The 26169-nt window shown below is 43.5% G+C and overlaps 1 long non-coding RNA gene across 1 annotated transcript in view; it reads right to left on the bottom strand.

Moving 5' to 3' along the window:
- Positions 1–20739, bottom strand: part of LOC133371130 (uncharacterized) — a 67030-nt gene extending 46291 nt beyond the window's left edge. The window contains exon 1 of the long non-coding RNA XR_009759262.1: positions 20660–20739. This is a non-coding gene — a long non-coding RNA (uncharacterized LOC133371130). The remainder of the gene's footprint in view (positions 1–20659) is intronic.
- Between the last annotated feature and the right edge of the window lie 5430 nt (positions 20740–26169).

Genomic DNA, 26169 nt, shown 5'->3' with positions numbered 1-26169 from the left:
ATATGAACACTTTACCCTAGTAGATGCATTACTTGCCTGGAGAGCTGCATTGCAAAATTTAGAAAATTTCAAAGAACAGCTGTGTTCAGATTTGCATATTGTTTCAGACAGTACAGATTCCATAAATTCACCTTTAAATCCAAACTGAATAGAATGCCTCCACAATCCCTACCCTCAACACATGGAACATTATGCAGGGATCTCCTGCGGTAAATTGTATACCGTACATTTATTATCTTATAAACCTATGCCTAACTTATTTATATCACAATTAGCACTTTATTTTTATTCTTGTACATGTTTGGACCAACGAAAAAAGCAACTGATATTGGTATGAACGATACGACTGCTCTGTACTGTATTGCTGTATTTTGTACTGTTATTTAATGTTATTATACAAACTGAAATAATAATTATTAGTAAAAAGAAAAAGGTCACCACTGATAGTACAAGCAAGCTAAGGGATAATTTAAAGTTACCCAGTAGGACCTAAGCCAGGGGTGTGGAACCTTCAGCCCCCTGTATGTTGCTGAACTCCATTTCCCATTAACCCCAGCCAGCATGACCAATAGGATATTGCTGATAGGAGTTGTCATCCAACATCTGAAAGGCAAAATTTTCCCCACCCCTGCCCTGAGCAACACAGGATGAAATAGTCCTATGAAGTAGCCTGTATGGCTGGGATGTTGCTAGATCCCTAAAAGGGATACAGGCCCAGGAGACACACATGCAGATGCTAAATTATATGTGGTAATGCAAATTTAAGATGACTTAAATTTGAAGGGAAAACCACTTAGCAGGCAAAGAAAAAAATGGTTTAAAAAAAAAGGAGGGGAGAAGGGGACGGAGAGCCAGGCTCTGATGTCAGCAGTTTGGGGTTTGGATCTCATAGGGGATCCCCTAATAACACCCTGGTCCTGTGCATGGGAGGGCTGAAAAGCCTGTTCCCCCAACTTCTCTGACAGCTCATATGGCTTGAAAGCATATGCTTTTTTCCCCTTCTCATTTTTTTTAAATAAATAAAAATACATTAAAATGGAGTAACTAACTCTCCAGAGACAAGAGTTTCTTGCAGGTTTGGTTAGCAATTATTATTTATGATGCAAAAGCAGACATTGTTAAAATATAATCCCAGCCATCCGTCTGCCAAAATTAGTTAAGGAATGCACAGGCCTTATTTTCAAGTGTGTGTTTGCTTTCTTAGATTTTTTTAAAAATGTACTCAGATGGATGAAGCCCTTTGGGAATGGGAAACTAGAAGAGGCAGAAATGTAAGGTATACTTGAAACGCAGCAAGTTTCTTGTTACTTAGGGTGCTCAGCACCTTGGGCAGCTCTTCCAAAGTTCAGACTAAAGCCCGGAGTGGATTCACTGCCCCCCTGACATTAGAGTCACCAACCTCCACTGGGGAATAGGCCTGGTCATTGAGCCCCAGTAGTCAGGGTGTATGTACATTCTAAAGCTTTGGACCTGTCTTGACCTTTTCTTGTGATCAGAATTGAAACAAGTCACAGGCCCCAGCAGCATATGCAAGTCTCTCTGCACTTTGGCTTGCTAAGCGTTTCATTAAGATTGAGATCTCTTTCACAGTAGGAGATGATCCTTGACCTTGGCACCCTCCTGCACCTGCCTTTTTTTTTTTTTGCTGGGAAAACCATTTATCACTTTCATCAGGGGAGACTCGTAGGATGGATGAGGCAAAGCGGTAATGTCTCTCTATGCCAGTAATTCCAAACTGCAATGCTGTGGCACAGCAATTTAATGCTACCATGTTAGTGTATTTTTCCCCGCGTAATGATTGTCTCAATAGAAAAGCAGCACATGAATAAGAAACTATTATTCCTGTGGCTGTAATTGAATTGTTTTTAATACTGAATTTTAAATTGTCGTGACCCACCCTGGGACCTGGTGGTGAAGGGTGGATAATAAATTTAACAACAACAACCACCTGAATTAAACACCCATGAGAGTGCCACAAAAAACAAACAAATTAAACATGTAAAGCGGGGAACCTATGGAGATGTTGTTGGTCTCTAATGCCCATCAGTTTTAGCCAGCATGGCCAATGTTCAGGGATGATGGGTGTTGTAATTGAACAATACGAGGCAGGCCTCAGGTTCCCCGTCCCTAATGCAAGGGCGCCTGAACAGTGCTGACCCAAAATATGTTGCTATTTTAAGGCAAAACAGCCAGGTTTTGGTGCATAATAATATCCAACCTAGCCAAATTATTTTGGCATCTGAAGCAGAAATTTCAAATCTCTTTTGCTCTTCCTGGGAGCAAAAATGCTGTTATTGGTTTGGGAGTTAGGTAGATGATTTCTCTGAGTCCCCTTCCAGACTCTGATTTGGGACCCTGCACCTGGAGGTGGGCTCTGCAGCTGAGAAACCTGCTCCTGTCAGATGAGTCTCCTTTGTTAGTCTAATAGAGTGGCCAGGTGGGCTAATTGGTCTGTCAAGTGTCCATCAACTGGCAAATAGACCAGGGAAATCCTGTTGTTATTGAAAATCTTTAGGAGAGCACACACCCCATCCTGGGGCCAAAGAGAGGCTTCTGTTTTTAGCTAGTCTGAGAAAAGGCTGGGAACTAGAGACACACAGAAAGGCCTGCTTGGTGCATGATGGCTTCAGGATGCCTCCTATGCTGTAAGCCTCATGGAAAAGCAAGATCTATTGGACTGCTAATGCTTTGAATCCCTCCATCCAGGCTGTGAATGTGTGTAAATAAACCATATTTCATAAAGACACCATAGACTCTGCTGACCTTCTTTCCAAGGATACCAAACCCTGGGCAAGCGCAGGGACCCCTGGAAGTCTTGCACCACTCAGAGATTGGGGTGGCACACAACATTGGTGTTAGAAGCGGGATTGAGTTTCCTGAAAGAAGAATTGCGAGCAAGGTGTGCCTGAGTCAAAATGGAGTGAGAATTAGCAGTACTCCTAGAGCAGATGAAATTGTGGCATCTTCAGCAGCAAAGGCAGTGGGAGTGCCAGGAAGACCAGTAACAATTTGAAGAGAGAATGGAAAGCCTCTTTGGAGAGAAAAAGGAGATCTCATGTGAGGAGGTGAGAGCCATGCCTGATCAGTCACAGCAAGGGGCTGAGAATGACCTGGGAGCCCAGCTACAGAGCACCAAGACAGAGGCAGCTAAAAAGATCCAGGAAATGGATGAGCAGCTGAAAGGTGTGGAGCTGCAGTCAGTGGTGGACGAAGAGGCCTTGATTGTCCAGGAGCCTGCCAGAGGGGAAGATGCCAGAAAGATGGAGGTGAAGCCCCAAGAATTGAAGGAGGACAGGCTTGAAAATGAAGAGGAAGATGCCTTGGAAGAAAGTGGAGTACAGGCTTGAGAAGAGATGCTGCTCATAGATTTCTCTGTTCCACATGTGCTACATGTTGACGAAGTAGTGCAGGAGGAAGAAAGGGCCTTGGAGAAAGGTAAACTACAGGCTGGGAAAAAGCAGCTGTTGATAGATTTCTTCACCCCGTGTGAGCCAGCTGTGGAAGAAAGTGCAGGAGGAACCGTGTGTGTGAGAGGAGATGCCAGCACTTGGAGAAATGGCAGTGCAAGAGAAAGTACGGGAGGAAAAGCTGGAGGCTTGTAAGTCCAAGAGGAGCTGTCAGCACCTGCAGAAATGGGTGAGATCAAATCCTTGAGTGACTCTGCAATTTGGATGCCCACTGATGGCCTAACAGAGTGGGATCTGGCTCCTGCCGTAGGTGAAGCCCTTAAGCAAGCTCCAGCAGCAAGGGTCTTCTAGGGTCCTGTGAGTTTTGGGGGCAAGAGACACTGGGAGGGTTACCTGTGTCTGTTTGGACCCACAATTTACTCTGGAGATGGCAAGGGTGAACAGAAAGGAAGATTTCTTTCCACCAGCCTGGGTGGGCTAGGCCAGCTAGTCCTGAAGAAGATGCCCCCAGACAAAGACTTGTGGCAGGACTTTGATTTGGAGTTTGGGGCAGGAGATGAAGTGGACTGGCTTAAAGACTTTTCGCAGGGCAGCAAGTGGGAGGAAGATGGCTACAGTCAGCCGTATGCTGGTGTGAAAACAAATGTGTTCCTTGAGATGCGTCCCAAGATTTTTCAGGCAGCAGAAGGGATCAGCTTGGACTGGGAACTCCATGACAAAGGGCCATGTGGTCAACTGCATGCTTTGTGGGTGAGGGTTGTGCTTATGGGACTGTGTACTGATTTGCTGTAGGAATTCTTCCTGATGGTTTTAGCATTGCTTTTTGGATTTTGATTTGTACATTTTGCACACTTGTATGGATATGAACTATTTAATTATTTTTTAGGAATTACGCTGATAGGTTTTTACATTGCTATACTATGCCTGTTAGATTTGTGTGTGTGTGTGGAACTGTTTAGGAGAGCAAAGGGGAAATGTTTGTGTCTTTGAGGGCTGCTGTGCTGCAGTGGCACAGGGCAGGACAAAGGAGCTCCAGTACCGGGCTGTAATCTGGCTTAAACATGTCGGGAACTCACCATCTTGGGCACCGCCAGGTATGAGGACTGGGTAAGCAGTTTGGATGCAGAACTGTGACTGGGAGCTCCAAGAAAGAAGAGGAAGCCTAAAGAGAGAATTTAATTGAAAACTTGCTGTAAAAGAATGGATTGCTTTTGTACTTGGGTTGTGTGGAAATGCGACTGTACTATGGCTGTGCGTTTGATTGTGTGTATTTCAATGTCTTATTAACCTCTATCTGTTATTTCTTTATAGGAAAAGCTGTTATTCTGTTGTCTGTTTGCAGGTGTGCAACAGACCTTTGTCAGGGAAGGGGGTTGAAATAAATGATTTCTATGAATCTCCTTCCAGCCTCCAATTTGGAAACCTGCACCTGGAGGTGGGCTCTGCAGCTGAGAAACCTGCTTTGCTGGTCAAATGAGTCTCTTTTGTTACCCTAATAGAGTGGCCAGGTGGGCTAATGGGTCTGTCAAGTGCCCATTAACTGGCAAATGGGCCAGGGAGATCCTATTGTTATTGAAAATCTTCAGGAGAGCACCCCCACCCTCCTGGGGCCAAAGAGAGGCTTGTGTTTTTAGTTAGTCTGAGGAAAGACTGGGAACTGGAGACATGCAGAGGGGTCTGCTCCCTGCACAATGGTTGCAGGATGCCTCCTATAAGCCTGATGGAAAAGCAAGATCTATTGGACTGCTAATGCTTTGAACCCCTCCATCCAGGCTGTGAATGTGTGTTAATAAACCATATTTCATAAAGACACCATAGACTCCGCTGGCCTTCTTTCCCAGGAAACCAAACCCCAGGCAAGCAAAAGAACTCCTGGAAATCTTGCACCACTCAAGATATTGGGGCGGCACACAACAATACATTGAATGAGTAACCATTTGCTGCCCTTTTCCAACACCCAAAATCAGCTGCCTGATGGTAGGGCCAGTTGTCAGAGTCCGAAGGATACACCCATGAAAAGGCAGCCTACTGTCTCTCTACATTTATTTATTTATTTAGTATTGGGGGGGGGACTATCTACTTTCCAGCATCTTCCAACCCACCCCAAAATACTTAAAATTATAACAAATCAACCTTAAACTATAAAAGTTCGGCTGTAAAAGCATCAATAAAACTCAGGAAACACAACATAGAAGCATCATGATGGATGTGCACAGCAGTGTGAATAACAGTCACTTGGGAATAACAATAGAAAAGGGCTATTGTGCTCATGCCCTGCTTTCACACTTTCCAAGGGCATTTGGTTGGCCACTGTGGGAACAAGATGTGAGACTAGATTGGCCTTTGGTCTGATCCAGCAGGACATTTCTTTATGGTCTTGCCAAGTTATACATTAAAACTGGGGCAAATGAAAAACTCTTAGCCTTGTGCCTAAAACTCCTGAAGCCAAGTACCACGCAAGTTTCTGTGAGGGAGACTTCCAGTCCCACTACAGAAAAGGCCCTTCGCCCATCTATGGCAAGAGTAACTGGAGAACTCCTTGCCTATGCATATCTTCATAAATGTACAGATTCTCACTGGAGCAGTGCAGTTCTGTATGTCGTTTAGGGCTTAGAATCTGAAAACCAGTTATTCAAAATATGTTTGGAATACACAGCCAAGATGTCTTAAAATTGGTGAGAAGTGTTATAACTTACTAGACCAAGTCTGTAATCTGCCATGTTTTGATCCCACTGAAGTTTCCAAATAATCTTCAAAGGCAGCCCCATGCACAATGCATAACAGTAGTCTAGCAGTTTTGCATCCTTCAAATAAGCCTTCTGATTGAGTGTGTAATTTTATTGCATTTAGCCTGAGTAGCTCATTCCTGGTGGAAGCCACAGAATTGCCCACCATCAGAGGAGGCATACCCATTGAATTTCTGCACACATCATTGCTCAGGATTGACATCCTTCCAGTAAACTGAATCATAAAGTTATAGGGAACCTTTCAGGTCATCTAATCCAAATCCTGTTCAATGAAGGGAAGCCATGAACTAGAACAACTGGACCACAGTGGGCCATGCATTGGTAACCTCAAGATTCGATTACTGTAACACACTTTATATTATGTGGAAGCTGCAGCTGGTGCAGTGGATTCCATGCTATTTGTAGAGTACTCCTGTGTTCCTCCTTCTGCAGCCTATACACACCCAGTTCCTTTAAACTTGCCCCACAGGGTTTGTTTTCCATGTCAACTGTCTTCATCACCCACCTTTGAACTTAAGAACATAAGAACATAAGAAGAGCCTGCTGGATCAGGCCAGTGGCCCATCTAGTCCAGCATCCTGTTCTCACAGTGGCCAACCAGGTGCCTGGGGGAAGCCCACAAGCAGGACCCGAGTGCAAGAACACTCTCCCCTCCTGAGGCTTCCGGCAACTGGTTTTCAGAAGCATGCTGCCTCTGACTAGGGTGGCAGAGCACAGCCATCATGGCTAGTAGCCATTGATAGCCCTGTCCTCCATGAATTTGTCTAATCTTTTAAAGCCGTCCAAGCTGGTGGCCATTACTGCATCTTGTGGGAGCAAATTCCATAGTTTAACTATGCGCTGAGTAAAGAAGTACTTCCTTTTGTCTGTCCTGAATCTTCCAACATTCAGCTTCTTTGAATGTCCACGAGTTCTAGTATTATGAGAGAGGGAGAAGAACTTTTCTCTATCCACTTTCTCAATGCCATGCATAATTTTATACACTTCTATCATGTCTCCTCTGACCCGCCTTTTCTCTAAACTAAAAAGCCCCAAATGCTGCAACCTTTCCTCGTAAGGGAGTTGCTCCATCCCCTTCATCATTCTGGTTGCCCTCTTCTGAACCTTTTCCAACTCTATAATATCCTCTTTGAGATGAGGCGACCAGAACTGTACACAGTATTCCAAATGTGGCCGCACCATAGATTTATACAATGGCATTATGATATTGGCTGTTTTATTTTCAATACCTTTCCTAATTATCGCTAGCATGGAATTTGCCTTTTTCACAGCTGCCGCACACTGGGTCGACATTTTCATCGTGCTGTCCACTACAACCCCGAGGTCTCTCTCCTGGTCGGTCACCGCCAGTTCAGACCCCATGAGCGTATATGTGAAATTAAGATTTTTTGCTCCAATATGCATAATTTTACACTTGTTTATATTGAATTGCATTTGCCATTTTTCTGCCCATTCACTCAGTTTGGAGAGGTCTTTTTGGAGCTCTTCGCAATCCCTTTTTGTTTTAACAACACTGAACAATTTAGTGTCATCAGCAAACTTGGCCACTTCACTGCTCACTCCTAATTCTAGGTCATTAATGAACAAGTTGAAAAGTACAGGTCCCAATACCGATCCTTGAGGGACTCCACTTTCTACAGCCCTCCATTGGGAGAACTGTCCGTTTATTCCTACTCTCTGTTTTCTGCTTCTTAACCAATTCCTTATCCACAAGAGGACCTCTCCTCTTATTCCATGACTGCTAAGCTTCCTCAGAAGCCTTTGGTGAGGTACCTTGTCAAACGCTTTTTGAAAGTCTAAGTACACTATGTCCACTGGATCACCTCTATCTATATGCTTGTTGACACTCTCAAACAATTCTAATAGGTTACTGAGACAGGACTTTCCCTTGCAGAAGCCATGCTGGCTCTGCTTCAGCAAGGCTTGTTCTTGTATGTGCTTAGTTAATCTAGCTTTAATAATACTTTCTACCAGTTTTCCAGGGACAGAAGTTAAGCTAACTGGCCTGTAATTTCCGGGATCCCCTCTGGATCCCTTTTTGAATATTGGCGTTACATTTGCCACTTTCCAGTCCTCAGGCACGGAGGAGGACCCAAGGGACAAGTTACATATTTTAGTTAGCAGATGAGCAATTTCACATTTGAGTTCTTTGAGAACTCTCGGGTGGATGCCATCCGGGCCTGGTGATTTGTCAGTTTTTATATTGTCCATTAAGCTTAGAACTTCCTCTCTTGTTACCACTATTTGTCTCAGTTCCTCAGAATCCCTTCCTGCAAATGTTAGTTCAGGTTCAGGGATCTGCCCTATATCTTCCACTGTGAAGACAGATGCAAAGAATTCATTTAGCTTCTCTGCAATCTCCTTATCGTTCTTTAGTACACCTTTGACTCCCTTATCATCCAAGGGTCCAATCGTCTCCCTAGATGGTCTCCTGCTTTGAATGTATTTATAGAATTTTTTGTTGTTGGTTTTTATGTTCTTAGCAATGTGCTCCTCAAATTCTTTTTTAGCATCCCTTATTGTCTTCTTGCATTTCTTTTGCTAGAGTTTGTGTTCTTTTTTATTTTCTTCATTTGGACAAGACTTCCATTTTTTGAAGGAAGACTTTTTGCCTCTAAGAGCTTCCTTGACTTTGCTCGTTAACCATGCTGGCATCTTCTTGGCCCTGGCCAAAAATATAGATATATTGTTCCAATATATCTATAGCTATCTATATTCTTCTTAAAGTGTGGCACCAGAACTGGACACAGTGTCCCAAATGACAAGAGCAAACTAAAGTGGAACTCTTGCTGCTGTTTGGAAACAATGGTTCTGTTCATGCAGCCTAAAATCACATTAGCCTTTTCTGCAGCCGCAAAAACATGTTCCTACATTGGAGAAATTGAATCTGGCTATTCTTTGCTGTACAGGATCTGCCCTTTTGTTTTCTTCTTAGAGAGACAGGCTGCTTAAGCCTTGCAAGACACAAGCTGCCTCCTATGTGCCAGTAATGAACCCCTGAGATTCTGCCATCTCCATGTTCCCATCATCCCTCTAACAGACAGACATGTTACAACAGCCTTGCCTTTTAGGGCAGTGGTGACTAAACGCATTCCGAATTACTAGACTCATTGACTTCAGATAAGTGGAAAGAAAGAAAGCGATTTCCCTACATGTGAAAAAAAAATTACACAAACACTGAAATCTAAGTAGACTTAATGGTTTATTTCAGAAAAAAAATGCTGCAATTTCCCTGCTGCCTAGAGGGAAGCTTCTTTGTTCTCCAAATTGTTTGATTTTGTTCTCTAAATGGTACAACTAAGCTGCAAACTAAATACTAAACCAAACTGGAAAGCAGCTGGGCCAGGAAATGAACAACAAAGATGGGGTTTAATCCCTGGGCCAAAAGAGGGGGGGGAAGTCTTATAGCTTCAATGAACAGCTGGCAGCTTTATTACTAAATCGGGATGGCTGACAACTTGATCTTATGGTTTGTTGTGCAAAACAAATTCAGAATGAAGATGGGTCCAACATTCCCTATTTTTACCTGTGCACAAATCACAGCGTTTAATGTTGCACTAGTGCAGCCGGTCCATATAGCACCACCACACAAGTACAGCCGCCAGAGATGGGCAGTAGAGCATCTGCTCTGTGGTGCAGAAGGTCCCAGGTTCAAACCCTAGTATTTCCAGGTAAGGATGGGAATGTTCCCTGTTTGAAAACCTGGACAGCCACTGCCAATCAGGGTAGAAAATGCAGTTAGGGCAGAATGCTGCAGCCAGATTGCTGACAGGAGTAAGACCCTGTCAGCATATAACCCCTTGGCTCAGGGTTCTGCACTGGCTGCCGATTTGTTACAGGTCAATCAAGTTCAAGGTGTTACTGTTAATATATAAAGCCCAACAGCTTGGGACTCATTTATTTGAGGGAATGCTTTACCCCATATGTGCCCACTCAAGCACTTCTATCTGTGAAACAGGCACTGTTACAGGTGCCACATAATACTCGTTCCTCTTCTTTAGTGTGGCAGCACCTACTCTGGAACTCCCTATTGACATCAGGCAGGTGCCTTCACTGTATTCTTGTAGGTGCCCGCTTAAAACATTTTTGTTTAGGCAAGCCTATCCAGAAGCATAGATGTCGATGTGTTTTAATCTTTTTAGCCTGTTGCTATTTGAATTGTTTTCAAAATGTTTTCAATTACTTGTTTTTAACTGTCTTATCGATAATGTTAATGTGTTTTGTAAATGGCTTAGAGGATTTGGGTTGTGTTTTTTTGCAGTCAAGTGGCATATAAATTTCATTAAATAAATAAATCAGGCAAATTGCTATGTTTGCAAAGTCATGTACATTAGATGGGAGTAGAGAGGGAGTGAGTTGAGAGTAAGGATAGAGGAGGTCCCCATCCATGTCAACAGGGACTAGCCCACTCTTCTGCTTTGTACCCACATAATAGTGACTCAAGGCGTTGGTGACTAAGAACGTAAGAGCCCTGTTGGGTCAGGCCAAGAGCCCATCTACTCCAGCATCCTGTTCTCATAGTGATCAGTCGGATGCCCCAATGCAAGGCAAGCAGAACCTGAGTGCAACAGTGCTTTCCCCACTTGTAACTCCCAGCAACTGGTATGCAGAGACAGATTGCTTTCAATAGTGGAAGCAGCACAGTTATGGCTAGTAGCCATTGATATCTGTGTATGTGTGTAATGTGCCTTCAAGTCGATTACGACTTATGGCGACCCTATGAATAAGCAACTTCCAGTAACTTTTGTCGTGAACCACCCTGTTCAGATCTTGTAAGTTCAGGACTGTGGCTTTCTTTATGGACTCAATCCATCTCTTGTTTGGCCTTCTTCTTTTTCTACTCCCTTCTGTTTTTCCCAGCATTATTGTCTTTTCTAGTGAATCATGTCTTCTCATTCTGTGTCCAAAATGTGATAACCTCAGTTTCATCATTTTAGCTAGTGATAGTTCTGGTTTAATTTCTTCTAACACCCAATTATTTGTCTTATCATCCATTAATTTGTCTCGTCTTCCTCTTAAGCCATCCAATGGTGGCCATCATTACCTGTCATGGGGATCAGAGTCAAATCTTTATTGTTACTAACAATGACCAGCATAAAATAGAAATACAATCTTATAATATGTTTTAACAATTTCATCCTGTATTTTCTTATCCCAATTTATTGCATTTTATTCCTCTGTATATTAGGATAATCTCCTCTTACATGAGTTTTATGTCTCTATTTTATGCTGGTCATTGACAATAACAATAAAGCTTTGATTTGTCATGGGGATGAATTTCAGAGTTTAACTAGGAACAGGGATGGCTGGAGCACATTGGGTCTGGTGGGGCAGAAATCAGGGAGCCGAACAGTAGGTGGAGCCAGAGGAGAGCCAACTACTGTTCATTGGCACCTGGTTATCCACTGTGAGAACAGGATGCTGGACTAGATGGGCCACTGGCCTGATTGAGTCTTGTCCCTATTCTTCTCCTCCCCAACCCCGGCTGAGTTCTACAAGGGCAATACTGAGACTAAGGAGGAAAAATCAGACAGGCAGTGGCACCCTCATGTGGATAGCGGCAGCTGTGAAAAAGGCAATTTCCATGCTAGGGATCATTAGGAAAGATATTGAAAATAAAACTGCCGATATCATAATGCTGTTATATAAAGCTATGGTGCGGCCACATTTGGAATACTGTGTATAGTTCTGGTTGCTTCACCTCAAAAAGGATATCACAGAGCTGGGAAAGCTTCAGAAAAGGACAACCAGAATAATCAGTGGGATGGAGTGACTCCCCTGTGAGGACGGGTTGCCGCATTGGGGACATTTTAGTTTAGAGAAGGCCAGTCAGAGGTGACATGATAGAAGTGTATAAAAGGATGCATGATATGAAGAAAGGGGATAGTGAGAAGCTTTTCTCCTTCTGTCATAACACTAGAACTCATGGACATCCAATGAAGCTGAATATTGAAAGATTCAGGACAGACAAAAGAAAATACTTCTTCACACAGAGCATAGTTTAACTATGGAATTTGCTCCCACAAGAGCCAGTGATGGCCACCAATTTGGATGGATTTAAAGGAGGATTTGACAAATTCATGGAGGAAAAAGCTATCAATGGCTATTGACCATGATGACCATGCTCTGCCTCCATAGGTGGAGACAGTATGCTTTCAAATACCAGTTGCTGGAAACTGCAGGAGGGGAGAGTGTTCTTTGCACTCAGGTTCTGCTTGCAGGTTTCCCATTGGGGGGTCTGGTTGGCCACTGTGAGAACAGGATGCTGGACTAGATGGGCCACTGGCCTGATCCAGCAGGCTCTTCTTATATGCCCCTGGACTGGTTGTAAGTAAGGCAGGCAGGTGGGGGCTGGTTGAGGGCAGACTGAGGTTGGTGGGACAGTGCCACATTTCCCCTAATGGACTAGCCTCCACCAACCAGGAACAAATATCAGCTAACAAGCATTAGTGCATATCCTCCAACTTCTCAAAGACAAATATAGGGGCATGCTTATATTATCTGTCTCAAACCAAAGCTCTCAACCATCTCCTACTTCTCCTCCTCCAACTGTTACCCATTACAGAAGGGTCTGCTGCACCTTCTATCTGATATATTCATTTACTGTGCTATCGGCTTCTATTCCATTGGAATGTCAGGAGAGTGTTTGCTCTTTTGGTTAAAGATATTATTAGAGAGCATAGTTGTCTTACAAAGGTCAACAGTCTAAAATATACTCCAATAGCTGCACTCTGTGAAATGGCAGCCTGTGCATGACATGTTCTCTTGGCTTCCATGCACATCCACCGTTGATGGTTAAACTAAATGAGACAGCATTTGTGCAATTAGTAAAAGTAAGTGGCAGGCTTGGGGCCCTGAACTATAGTGCAGAGGGTTTTAATCTTTTGCACTCCACTGTGATCTCCATCTGGATTGGTCTCTCCATGCCTGATATTTGGGAAAGGTCTCATTGGGATATTTGTTTTTCCTAGACAGATGCAGACAATCCAGAATGGGATCACAGCAAAGGTTAAATCCCTCTAACCTCACTAGAGCTTGGAAAAGTTACTTTTTTTGAACTACAACTCCCATCAGCCCCAGCCAGCCACTGGATTGGGCTGATGGGAGTTGTAGTTCAAAAAAGCTCTGAACCTCACACTATGGTCCCATTTGAAACTGGGCTCCCTACTCCAGCGATTTACTTTAAAAACCTCATTCCCACATTTTATAATAATGGAAATTATGTCTCATTTACTATGACCAGAGCTTGATCTTCGAGTAACTCACTAAAAAACCCCAAACTATTATGGAATTTCCAATGGCAAAAAGGGGGGAGGGGGGAATAGGGATGATTGATTGCATCCTGAAGTAATGAAAGGCAAGAGGCCTGCTAGGCACGAGAAAAGGCCTGCAACCAGCCTGGCATCCAAAGACAGAGTTGTGATTGAGTAGTATACTTTACAACAGGACTCTGTGGGTACCCCTTTGAAAATAGAAATTTACCAGGGACATGGACTGGAGATCTAGTAAGCCAACAGTTGGAACATATGGAAGTATAAGTACTAACAAGCATCAGGGGAAGGGCCATAGCTCAGTGGTAGAGCATCTGCTTTGCATGCAGAAGGTCACAGATTCCATCCCCAGCATCTCCAGGTGGGACTGCAAATAACCCCTGCCTGAATCTCTGGAGAGCCATTGCCAGTCCATTATAGACAATACAGAGCTAGATGGACCAATGGTTTAAAGCAGTGTAAGGCAGCTTCTTATGTTCCTGGTTCAGTGGCCCCCTGGAACAGGTGCTCCAACAAAGAAAACCAAACTTTCATAAAGATGCAAAACTTTATAGGCTTCAACAAATAGCGTCAGCTGAACAGTAGGTCTAATTGCCGTTCAGAAATTAATGAGTTATTGTTTGGGAAACTCAGAAACTGCACCAATTAGTGGCATTAAGTAGTGCAATTGCTCTCAAGTAATTATTGATGAAGTCCTAATGGGACAGATTGATTCCTGAAGCAATGAAAGGCAAGAGGCCTATTAGGCACAAGAAAAGGTCTGTGACCAGCCCTGCATCCAAAGGCAGAGTTGTGCAGCACCAAATGGTGACACCTCCCCATTTAGAAGCAACTATCCAAAAGACCTACAGTAAAGACCAGGATGTAGCAGCTCGATGTACGCCTCCATGGCTTTTGTAAGTCTTTTTCTTCCCCAGACTCTGTTATCACAATGTCTTTTAAACCCCATATGGGTAATTCCCACTAATTACAACATCGCCTACTGCTGAGAGCAAAGTTGATCAGCGGCAGGCTCCCGTGTTTTTAATCTTTGCATGTCTCTCAAGGCTTTTTGCATTTTCAGGTGAAAGGGAAATGAGACTTTCAAGAAGGGCTTCAACCAAGTACAGTTTGAAAATAGAGAGATTATTGTCCCTTGAAGATTATTAATAAATGATTTGGAAAAGGGGGGAGCATAGTTCCCTTTTGTTGCTTGTTTCTCTTGTGATGTTGTTATTCTATGCCTCTAATTGGAATACCTGAAAAGGGCCTCCATAGAAATGGTCTCCAATTTAAAAAAGACTCACACAAGGGTATCACTCTTTTATAATGAGATGTATAACAATAGATAAGAAATTTTACGGGAAAAGCCAATCCTCCAAACCTTTGGATAAATCCAAACATTCGGGTATGTTGGGAGTAAAGTTGAAATGCAACTTTCACAATATTTACTGGAGAGAGAGAGATGGGGGTGAAAAAGTTACCCCAGCCTTTTTAACCTTAAAACAAGTGCAATCAAAGAAAAGAAAATTAACCCTTTTTAAATGTTCCAAATTACTAGGGCATATTCACTGTTTATTAACAAGAATCATATCGCCCCTCTTTATGGGATGCTGAAGGCAACTCATGAGAATACACACTGTACAGAATATACACATACACTATACAAGGGCAAAGACTAAAAGTGATGTCACTCATAATCAGCAGTATCACAGGCATTATCCAAGAGGTGCTCATGACAGTTGCACAGCCACGTTAATGCACAATAGCTCAATAGGAGAGCATACACTTTGAATGCAAAATTGGAGAGCACATACTTTGCATGCCCATCAGGGTATGTAGACAACAGCGTGCTAGACTGGACTGACCAATGGTGTGACTTGTAAAAGATAGCCTTAGCCTCCTACATGCCCAAGGCAATGTTGGTGCTAGTGTTGGGGAAGTAACTACATCACCATCAACCTCTAGTTCTAAGGTGAATGTCAGATTCCCACCAGTGACTGAATACTGGAGGGAAGACGATCTCTTAGAAAATGAAATACTTCCAAAATATGAGTACATGACATTGGTTTATAAAAGCATCTGTTAATGTTCAGTGTTGATAATAGCATCCATTTAACCCAAGTTGTTTTTAACTTACTATTCACTGAGATTTTGCATTTCTTAAATATATGCCTTTCTCCACCTACTTGATGCACATTTCCCAGTGGAAACACAGGTGGTTCCACCATAAACACATCACAAGTCCTTGGGGAACCCTTTAACTTATCCCTTGTAAGCTATTGTCCTATCTAAAAGGCAGATGAGTCACAAACCTCATTAAAAATTGCTCCAGGCAGTTTTTAGAATTAACTTTTTGAAGCTACGAAAGACATGCCTTTCATTAGTCAACAAATCTAGTTCTTCTTAGCCTTCTGTTAGCTTCTTCTCTTTTAACAGTTCAATCATTTAAAAGATGCATTTATTCCCTTCTCTACAGCAGTGTTCCTTTCAAGTTGGCTGCTGACACTTTTGTTGTTTAATGTATGATGTTATGCTACATCAATCATCTCTGCTTTTACTACAGTTCTCGGGTTGAGCAATCTTATCACGGCCACTGGGCATAAAAGGACATTCTTTAGATTTACATAACTAGACTCACTCATATTTAAACAAAGATGGTACTATACACACTTAAGAGTTGGTGCATTAGCTGCATGGCAAATGCAATTATCACTTGATAGCCTGCCATCATTAGAATACTCTAGGCTGAAACTAGCCTCATGTTTGCCCAAGGGTTTAGGATATCTTTTTTATGGCATGAGTTCAGCACTGAAGTATATTTCTAACTAGCTCCACCCCAAACCCTGGGTTTAGCAGCTTCCCATTCTACTGAGAAATATTTATATGGAAAATTTATAAACCACTAGATCAAAAAGCTCTCCAAGCAGTGCCAGTGTATAAATAAAATTATAGATAAAAACCCAGCTAAAGTCCACAAACCAATTAAAAAACAATTCTACATCATCATTAAAAACAAAGACAAAATCAATAAAACTTTTAAACAAATCAAGTGCTAGGCTTCCCGAAACAAAAATATTTTCAGTGTCTAAAACAATATAAAGTGAAGGTGCTTGTGTAATGTCAGTGGCCAGATGCTGTCCTCATCTCACCAAGGAGAAGAGGAGAGGGACACCTTACTTTCTGGTCCCTGTGCATAGCTCCTGGCTGAGCCAGCGTTCAGCCAACCCAAAGGCTCCTGAACGGCAACTGGATGCAGCGGAAGTTTACGCCAGCTTCTTTTGCTCCAGCACAATTTATGCAAGCTTCCCCTGAGTTAGATTGCACTGTAAGCCAGGATTGCTGGTGTGCAATAACGATATTCCTGAACCAGCCCTGGAAATTCCAACTAACCTGACCACAGAGAGGAGTGAATTTCATATATTTGTTGGCATTGGGGAATTTGGCAATGTTTCCTCGCTGTGTAGTTTAGTCATATTGACATGGCCCCTTAGGGGTAAATTAGTTTGGTTTCATTTTCCTTTCCATTGTTTGTAACTGGTAGTGAGATGTAGGCAGGCACCAGAAGAAGTCTGGGGTAAAATCCCAACCCCGCATATCAGGGAGTAGGAATTCAATGGGACTTACTTCTGAGTAAACATGGTTGGGATTGCAATCCTAGCATTCACTCAGATCAGGAATAAGGGACCTTTGGCGCTCCAGATGTTGCTGAACTACAACTCCCATCATCCCTTGGTACATTGACTTGGTACAGTTGTAATACAGCAACATCTGGGGGGCCAGAGGTTCCCCATACCAAAAGGTTCCCCTTCTGTTTGCATTCCTTTCCTTGCCTTCATTTCTTCTAAAAGGTGTAAGCACCACTTTATAGCTTACCTGGAAAAAAAAACCACCTCAGAATATGTGCTGCATAATTTAGCCCTTTCATGGCAATGAAAGCTCAGACTTGTTTCTGGCTCTACCGACTGAGTCACAGGTGCCCTTTTTCCACAGCTTTGATTCTCCAGAAACAGATATTTGTTGATTTAAGCTTTTATTGTGAAAGAATAAGGTCATTTACAGACACGTCTGCAATTCTGACAAAAGGCAAAACACCTCTTGTCTGTGGGATCTGTGCTGGCTGCCAAATTGCTACTGGGCCAATTTCAAGGTTTTGGAATTAACATATACGACCCTATACAGCTCAGGACCTGATTGCTTGAAAGACTACCATATTGCATATACACCCAGTAGGTCATTGCATTCTTCAGGAGTTTCTCATTGAAGTCCCTAAAATATCACAAGTCTGCTTCACAGTAACTCAGAAGAGAGCTTTCAGCATGGCTGCCCCTGATTGCATTCACACCATACATTCACTATTATTAAATGGCTTCCCTCCCAAGAATCCTGGGAAGTTTAGTCTATCAAGGGTGCTGAGAGATGTTAGGAACAGGGGTGAGGGCATCTGGGGTCTCAGGGGGTCTTAGACCCCTTACATTTTTGGGAGCCAGGTCCCAGCAAGGTTCCCATGTCTCCAGCATCCTACAAGCCAATCAGCATCAAACGGGAGTGTGTTGGGCACTGATAAGAGTGCTTCCTTGTCCTGCTGCTTGGAGCCAATGAGAGTGAAAGGAGGTGAGTCAGCCACTGAGAAGATTCTTGTCAATAGCTAGCACACTCCCCTTTCACACTGATTGGCTCCTAGGAATATCTGTTGTTGTTGGAGAAGGCATTCACAAGGATCTCATTCTCAATCCAGCAGCAAAAGAAAAAAAGGGGAGGGTGTGTGGCTGTGACTATCATGAAGGGACCCTGCTCTTCTGAATTTGCCACTACACTACTGGTTAGGAGACCTCTATTCTGCTCATAGAGCTACAACACCCGGAGTTCACTGGGAAGAGAGACTGACTGTTAAACCACTCTGGAAATTGTAGCTCTGTGAGGAGAATTGTTGTTGTTATGTGCCTCCAAGTCGACTATGACTTATGGCAACCCTATGAATCAGTGACCTCCAAGAGAATCTGTTATGAACCACCCTGTTCAGATCTTGTAAGTTCAGGTCTGTGGCTTCCTTTATGGAATCAACCCATCTCTTGTTTGGCCTTCCTCTTTTTCTACTTCCTTCTGTTTTTCCAAGCTTCTAGTGATAGTTCTGGTTTAATTTGTTCTAATAACCAATTATTTGTCTTTTTTGCAGTCCATGGTATCCGCAAAGCTCTTCTGAAAGGTAGCCTCTGTATTGGGAATGATACAATTCCATCCACCCAAGATTGGGCTTAAAAAGGTATCTATTCTGCTTTACGCAGACGATGCAGTTTTAATTTCTCAAACTCGGCTGGATCTCAAGAGACTACTGAGTGGCTTTGTGGAGTACTGCAAAAAAAATCTTCTTACAATTAATTATGCTAAATCCAAAGTGCTGGTATTCTCTAAGAGAAAGGTTAGGTATCCCTGGTCCTTGGGAAATGACAGAGTTGAACAGGCTGATTCCTATAAATACCTGGGTCTTTGGTTCCATGAAGCAGGAAGCTGGAGAATTCAGGAAAAATTTGTCAAGGCTAAAGCTGAGCAAAACATGGGTGCAATGACCCACTTCTTCTTCACAAAGGGTGGAAAAATTTTGCCAGCGGTCATCCATGTTTATAAAACCAAATTTGATTCCTTTGATTCTTTTTGTGTCCCCAGATGTGTCTCTGGAGCCACTCTTAACTTAGAGGTTGGCCTCCCTTAATTCCCTAAAATGCTCAGCTTGGATTTATGCTATCCACTTCTGGCTTTGCTGCTTTGTGCTCACCCACAGCTCCTTTACATCTAAGATAATGAGAGATCCCTCTGGGTCATCCTGGACACAGGCGGTGGTGGAAAAGGTTATTTCAATAGGCCTCTCTCCTTCTGATCTGCTCTCTATGGACCTTGAAAGCGCTAAAGTGATTGTCAAACAGAGGCTAGTGGATATTGATAACCAAGAGCTGTCTGCAGCTGCACAAGGCCCCTGTTCCCCCCAGTCACTGGGTTTTCCAGGTCTTCCTTGCAAGGACGGGATGCCCTACCTAAGTTCCCAAGTATAGGAGGGCATTCTCTCTGGCTCTATTTAATGTTTTATCTTCCAAACTTCTGGATGGCAGATACAAAAAAAACTCCAAGCAACAACAGATGCTGCCCCTGTGATAATGATGGAGTCTATTTCACACGTCTTGTTCAATTGTAGTTATTATGAAGGGACCAGAAAAGATCTACTGTACCCTATTATGCAACTTTTTCCCAGGCCGTCTCTCTGAGTTGCTTCTGACTGTTACACTTGAGGGCTCAGATAAGGAAATTACTGAGTAAGTGGCAAAATTCTTGAACTTGGCCATTTTGACCAGCCCCTGTATGATTGTTAATGGTAATTAAACTAACTGAGTTGTTTTTACAGTCTAGTATGTTGTTGGTTGCAGTTTGTGTTACTATGTAGCCTTTTGTTTCATAACATCTAATATTATGTTCTGTATTTGTGCTCAGTTGACTGTAAATAAAGATTTGATTCATACTGGTAGCCTAGTGAACTAACTTGACTGCACATATTCAAGTCTCCAAGCTGTCTCCAGGCACATAAATATTGCAAGCAGAGAGGCAGCATCATGTAGTGGTTAAGAGTATTAAGACTGGAACCTGGTTGACCAGGATTCATACTTTGCTCAGCCATTCAGTTCATTGGATCAGTCACTGTATCTCAGCCTAACCTACCTCACAGGGTTGTTGTATGCCACCATCAGCTTCTCGAAGGAAAGATGGCATATAAATGTAGTAACAACAACAATCAACCTGGAGCTATATCTAGGAAACCTTGGCTCTATGTATAGCTGTCCCTTGTGGTGAACCCTTCTGTGTGGTTTTAAGATAATTTTATTGTTTTGTATTATGAATGGCTTGTTTTTATGAACACTACTTAGAAATGTGAATGATTAAGTGGTACATAAACGTCTTAAATACAATAATAAATAAACCACCAGAACTGTGGATTTGATCATTTTTCTGTGAAGAGCAGCATTCTCAGGCACAAAGTTGGCTATGCCTATCCAAGCTGCCAGTGGGCCCTCCTAGACAGAAAAGTATATAAAAGGCTTCCTGCTTGGGCTGAGCTGTTGCTTAGGCAATAGACACCTTCCTGGCTGTGGTGTATTTAGTATGCCCCACAGAGCTGACTCCCTAGCACAACTCCTGGCTGTCCCCAGACAGTTGCCTTGACAAGAGAGAATAACAGCAGGCAGGAAGATCGGCAGGCATCAGCACTCACCATTGGCAGAATGAAGCAACGGGATTGGCCAAGCCTGGCACACATCTTAGGAAAGTGGCCTTCTGCTCCTGCCTGCGCCACAGAACAGTATTTTCTGCACTTTGGCCTCACGCTTGAGTCCTCGTGCTGACTCTAGCTTGATCAATTGGCAGCACAGACCTTTGGCACACATTTCAAGTCTGGATTTGTGTATGGCCACCACTGATACAGCTCCTGAGAGTCCAGCTCCTGATAGTTTCTGGCCTAATTTGCACATAGCCAAATATCAGGACAGGCCCTGCCACCAGGCAAAGTGAGGTAGCCACTTCCAGATGCAGATTCTTATTAGCAAACATTTCTCTACCACCAACATTAAGGGAAAATATCTTCTGCTATCGTCCAGACAAATGCAATGTGTCATTAATTAATTCAAGAGAAAATATAATTGTGGTGAACAGCATAAGATGAACTATAATATTACATTCATAAACCAAGTACAAAATACATCACAAAACAGGTCAGATTAATATATTAACATAGTTAGATCACCCTCTCAGGGAAAGCCTGGGTGAAACGGATGAGTTTTAAGCAGGCACCTAAAAGCCAATACGGTAGGTGCTTGTGTGATATTTATTGGAAGAGCAGGTGCCATCACACTAAAGGCCATGCTCTTTGTGAATATAAGGATCGCAGTGTCCAGAAAGGCGTATATAAGATAAGGCATTCCTAGAGGTAATCTGGTCCCACATTGTTCAGGGTTTCATACGTCAATTGTAAGACCTTAAACTTGGCCAGTCAGCATATGGGCAGCTAGTGCAGCTCTTTCAGCACAGGCGTTATGTGCAGTTGATGAAGTATCCCCCTTCAACAGCCTGGCTGCAGCATTCTGCACTGATTGCAGTTTCTGGATCTTAAGTGCATGTGGGAGCAGCAGCCCTCCTGTCTAAACTTTGGAGGAGCTGTCCAAGGTGCTGAAACATGGAAAGTGTGGAGTAAATCCCAGGGTGGATTCCACTGCCCCACTGACATGGATCCACCAGCCTCTACTGCTGATGCTATTCCTCCTGAGCTCCCCTAACCATTCCCCTCTGTTGGGGGACATAGCTGTGTGTACCCCTTAAACTTGTCAGCTGCCCTCAGGTGTGGCAGCAGACACTGTCCCATTGCCAGTGCTGAAGCAAGAGTTAACTCCCAGTTCAGTCAGCCTCTGTTTCTGGAATAGAGGGAGTCACCATCTTGTCATTTGCTTCAGGCAGCTAAACATCCTGGACCAGCCTCTCAAGAGTGCCATTTTAAATCCCAATAAGGAGCAGGACAAAAATCTCAGCAAGGTTTCAAGGCAAGGTCTTGGACAGATTAAATATTAAACTAGCAATGTGTTTCCAGAACACTTGTGGTTACTTCTTTACAACTTGTCTGAACCATCTCAGTGTTATAAGCACAGGCTAGTCACTCTCTCCCTTTTTATTAAGTAAATAAATGTGTGTGTTTGACAAACATAATAAGTGCGTTGCTTTGCCTCATAACAAAAGCTAGTGTATAGAATCAGCAAGAAATCTAGGTTCAGCAGCTGCCCAAGAAAGACGTAAATGGTGTCCTCCACATCTCCATGCATCTGTGGCCTTCCGGAGGGTGATGGACTATAACTTCCACATGGCCATAGGCCATGTTGTATGGGGGTGATGGGAGTTGGAGCCCAAGAAAACCTGGAGGGCCATAGATTCCCCATCTTTCCTTGCTGCACCATAAGAATGTAAGAAAGCCCTGCTGGATCAGGCCAGTGGCCCATTTAGTCTAACATCCTGTTCTCACAGTGGCCAACCAGATACCTATAGGAAACCCACAAGCAGGGCTTAAGCACAAGAGCACTCTCCCCTCCTGCAGTTTCCAGCAACTGGTATTCAGAAGCATACTGCCTCCAAAAAGATACCACTCAGACACTGCCTTCCTAAATTTCACCAAAGAAAAGAGCCTGCTTCACTTTGTCACACTGCAGGGCCATTTACAGGTTCTATGCAGAAATGATCATGTGATCTGAAACACAGATCATGGAATCTGTGCAGCAGCTTGCCCTGAAAAGTTTCTTCTGATTCACAAACCATCACTTCCTCTTCCAGCCTTATTAGCCGGTCAGATATGTGAAGTCACTGACACCTCTTTCTGCATCACAATCTTCTCTGAATTCTTTGGAATAACAAATTAGATAAATGTGAGGCAACTAGGGGCTCTCCCCCTGTTTGCTTCACTCACCAACCCCACCTACTGTCACAAGAGCTCCTCCCTCCCTCTCTCCCCCATGGGTCACCATTGCTCCCCCTCCCTTTTCCTGCATATGGATTGCCAGCGTTCCTCACTTGGGTCACCAGCACTCCCCCTCCCTCCCCCTTGGTCACCAGCACTCCACTCCCCCCATGGGTTTCCAGTGCTCCCCCCAGGTCACCAGCCAGCCCTCCCTCCCCTCTTGGGTAACTATCCAGCCCTCCCCCTTCCTCCCTTCACGGGTCACCAGCCCCCCTCTCTCATGGGTCACCAGTCCCCCTCCCTTCCCCATGGGTCAGCAGCAATCTCCTCCCTCCATTAGTTACCAGCACTCCCCCTCCCTCCCCCCTCCCGAGTTACCAGCCAGCCCTCTCCCTCCTCCAACAGGTCACCAGCCACCTCTCCACCGCCACCCATGGTCCTCCCTCACTCACTCACTCACCCACTGACCAACTGAGTGTCCGTAGCCTCTGCAGCCACCTCTTTTGCCCCTCTCACTCTCATGCTGGTGCTGCCTGCATAACCAGATGCCTCACTTGCTACCGCAGCCTCCTTCGCCGCCCCTCTCATTTGCACATGGCTGCTGCTGTCTCGTGTGCCTCTGCAGCCTCCTCCTCTTCCTCTCTTGCTCACCGCTATCACCGCTGCCAGGCACCTCGTGCGCCACCATCACTGCCCCACCTCACCTAGCAGCATCACACTACTTGTGAACACTGTGTTCATGGGTAGCGTGACACTTAGAAAAATATTATATATGAGGCAAAACAAAAAGGCAAGTATAGGTTTGTGCCATCCAAGGAGTGTGAGGACATGATCTGGATGGCTACCCTATTTTTTTAAAAATCAACCCCGCCTACTTCAAATCATTCCTATATTATGCTCTCGCCTGTAGAACCAACGGTTTACAAAAGGGATGCAACCAAAACATACATAACATGAACATTTGGCCCTGGAAGATTTTAGCTTTGTGATTTTGTGCTTGGAGCTATTTTGCTGCAGCTTTCATTGCTGGCCTCTGTAATTGCTCTCAGGAGATTATCAAAGCTAGCAGTGTTGCAATTACACTGCTGTTGTCCTGCCCCTGCATCTTGTTATCGTACGTACTGTTAACTGTGTTTCTCATTATTGGGGTCATCAGCATGGCAGATGTCTGGGTCCTCAGTTTTCCAACAAAGAATTTGGAAGCAGGTTGTCAAAGCAATATTTAATGGTGTTTTTTCTCTCCTCCCGCACCCCCACTTGAAATGAAACTACCATTTTGGAGCTACAGCAAAAGAGGATGGTTTTAATTGGACCAGACTGAGTTTAAAATGCACATGCAAAATTTCAGACCACACAGGGATCTTCTTCAGATGTGCCAAGTTTAGCACATGCTGATCCCTTCAGGCTGGCCAACCACACCCAGGCCCATAGCTGTTCATTTAAGTTTCTATTTTATTTAGCTGTTTGGGTATTATCCCACTTTTCAAGGTAAAAAACGCCTCTATGAAGCAGCTTACAATGATATAGGTATAGTTTACGGGGAAAAGGGTCCATAAAAGAACAATACCATAAAAGCAGCAGTGGCATGAAACAGGAGTCCAGTAAAAACACTAAAAATCCTTCCAAAACAAGCATGTCTTTGAGCACATCTAAAAAAAATAGGATGGAAGAGGCTTGGTGAATGTCCCTGGGGAATGACTTCCATGATCCCCTTCTCCCATCAATTAGTTAATACTAGTCAAGAGCCAGGCCTCCAGTGCTCATGTAAGCTCATGTGTGCGCTGCTCACGTACGTTCATGCGGGCGTGGGCCAACCCTCACCAACGTGCTGCCTCCCAATGTTTTGGACTACAAGTACCATCAGCCCAAGTTAGCACAGCTGTGCTGACCAGGGCTGATGAGAATTGAAGTCCAAAACATCTGGAAGGAAGCAGGTTGCTGAAGGCTGGCAGTTCCTGAGCTAACCGGCTCCTAAACCATTCCTATTCGTCATGAATGAAAATTTGGTCCTTGGAATGAATGAGATATGTATCCCAAACCATACTTGTCAAATTCAGCAGCTATAGCTATATGCACATCTTTTAAAAAATGACACAGCATCCAACACAGGGAATAAGCTTTTTCTAAAAAAGAAAAGAAAAAAAAGACACATTTTCCATACAAACCAAACAATTTACAATTGTCTGGAAGAAAGCACTGCAAAATAGAAAGCAAGCTATCATTTTCGTACTGACATGTTGCAACCCAGGTGGTTTGAAAGGACTCTGTTTCTGAACTCTTGAACAAAAACAAAAACAAAAAAGGGGGGGGAGAAGCAGGAGATGAAGTGTCATTGCATTCATCACTCATTAGGATAATCCATCACCAATGCAGCAGCAAAAACAGACAACACTTGCTCTTAAGATTGCCCCGGCAGTTGAACGTGATTGATATCCCATCAGTCTGGGACAGGCTTTTGTCTCCTGCATTGTTCTAGTGAATGATGAGGAAAGATGGCAAAAAGTCACCAATGAGGATGCCATGAGAAGACAACCTACATTACGGATTGAGGCACAAGGGTGTATAAGGTGATGGAAGTCTAATATTCAAGTGTTCTTGGAGTGCATTGTCAGCAATATAGGAGAAAGCCCATTTCTACCCTGTGAATGAGAAACTTCAGATACCTGAAATATTGAGTGTTAGCACACTGTGGACTTTTGTTATTTATTGAAACTGCTTGCAAAACTGGAGCCATGCTTTCTACACTGAGAACACTGTGAAAGCATGGACTGCAGCAGCACATCAAGAACTCTAGAGGTTGGGACTCAACCAAGTAAGCTCAAGTAACAATAGGCAGATCTTTCAATTCCAGTTTCTCGTTTATCCAGTCTTACATTCAGTCTGCCATGTTTCCACATCAGTTTATGAAGTCATGAAAATTCATCAACTCATTTCTCCTAATACACACATTTTTGTATGCAACTTTGCCTAATATACACATTTTTGCAAGGGCGTCTCACTAATATAAATGCATTTTGTATGTTACTTTCAATAATACATTTGTATGCCCACTTTGCACTAATACATGCATTTTTGTGCACAGTACTTGGCTGGAGAACTGCATTGCAAAATTTGGTGAAGTGAAATTTTTTTTGAAGGATGGCCGTGTCTCAGTTCACGTATCATTTTGGGAAATGGGGATTTGGTTGGCTCTCACAAATCCTCAGGTATGGAAGGCTTTCAAGCACAGAAAGCAATAGGGATGCCATCGTCAGCATTCCCTGTGAGTATGAAGCCTCTTGAGCAGCCAG

Source organism: Rhineura floridana, chromosome 16, assembly GCF_030035675.1.
Source record: "Rhineura floridana isolate rRhiFlo1 chromosome 16, rRhiFlo1.hap2, whole genome shotgun sequence".
Classification (NCBI taxonomy): domain Eukaryota; kingdom Metazoa; phylum Chordata; class Lepidosauria; order Squamata; family Rhineuridae; genus Rhineura; species Rhineura floridana.
Note: the sequence above shows the minus strand (reverse complement) of the source record. Positions and strands in the feature narration are given on the sequence as shown.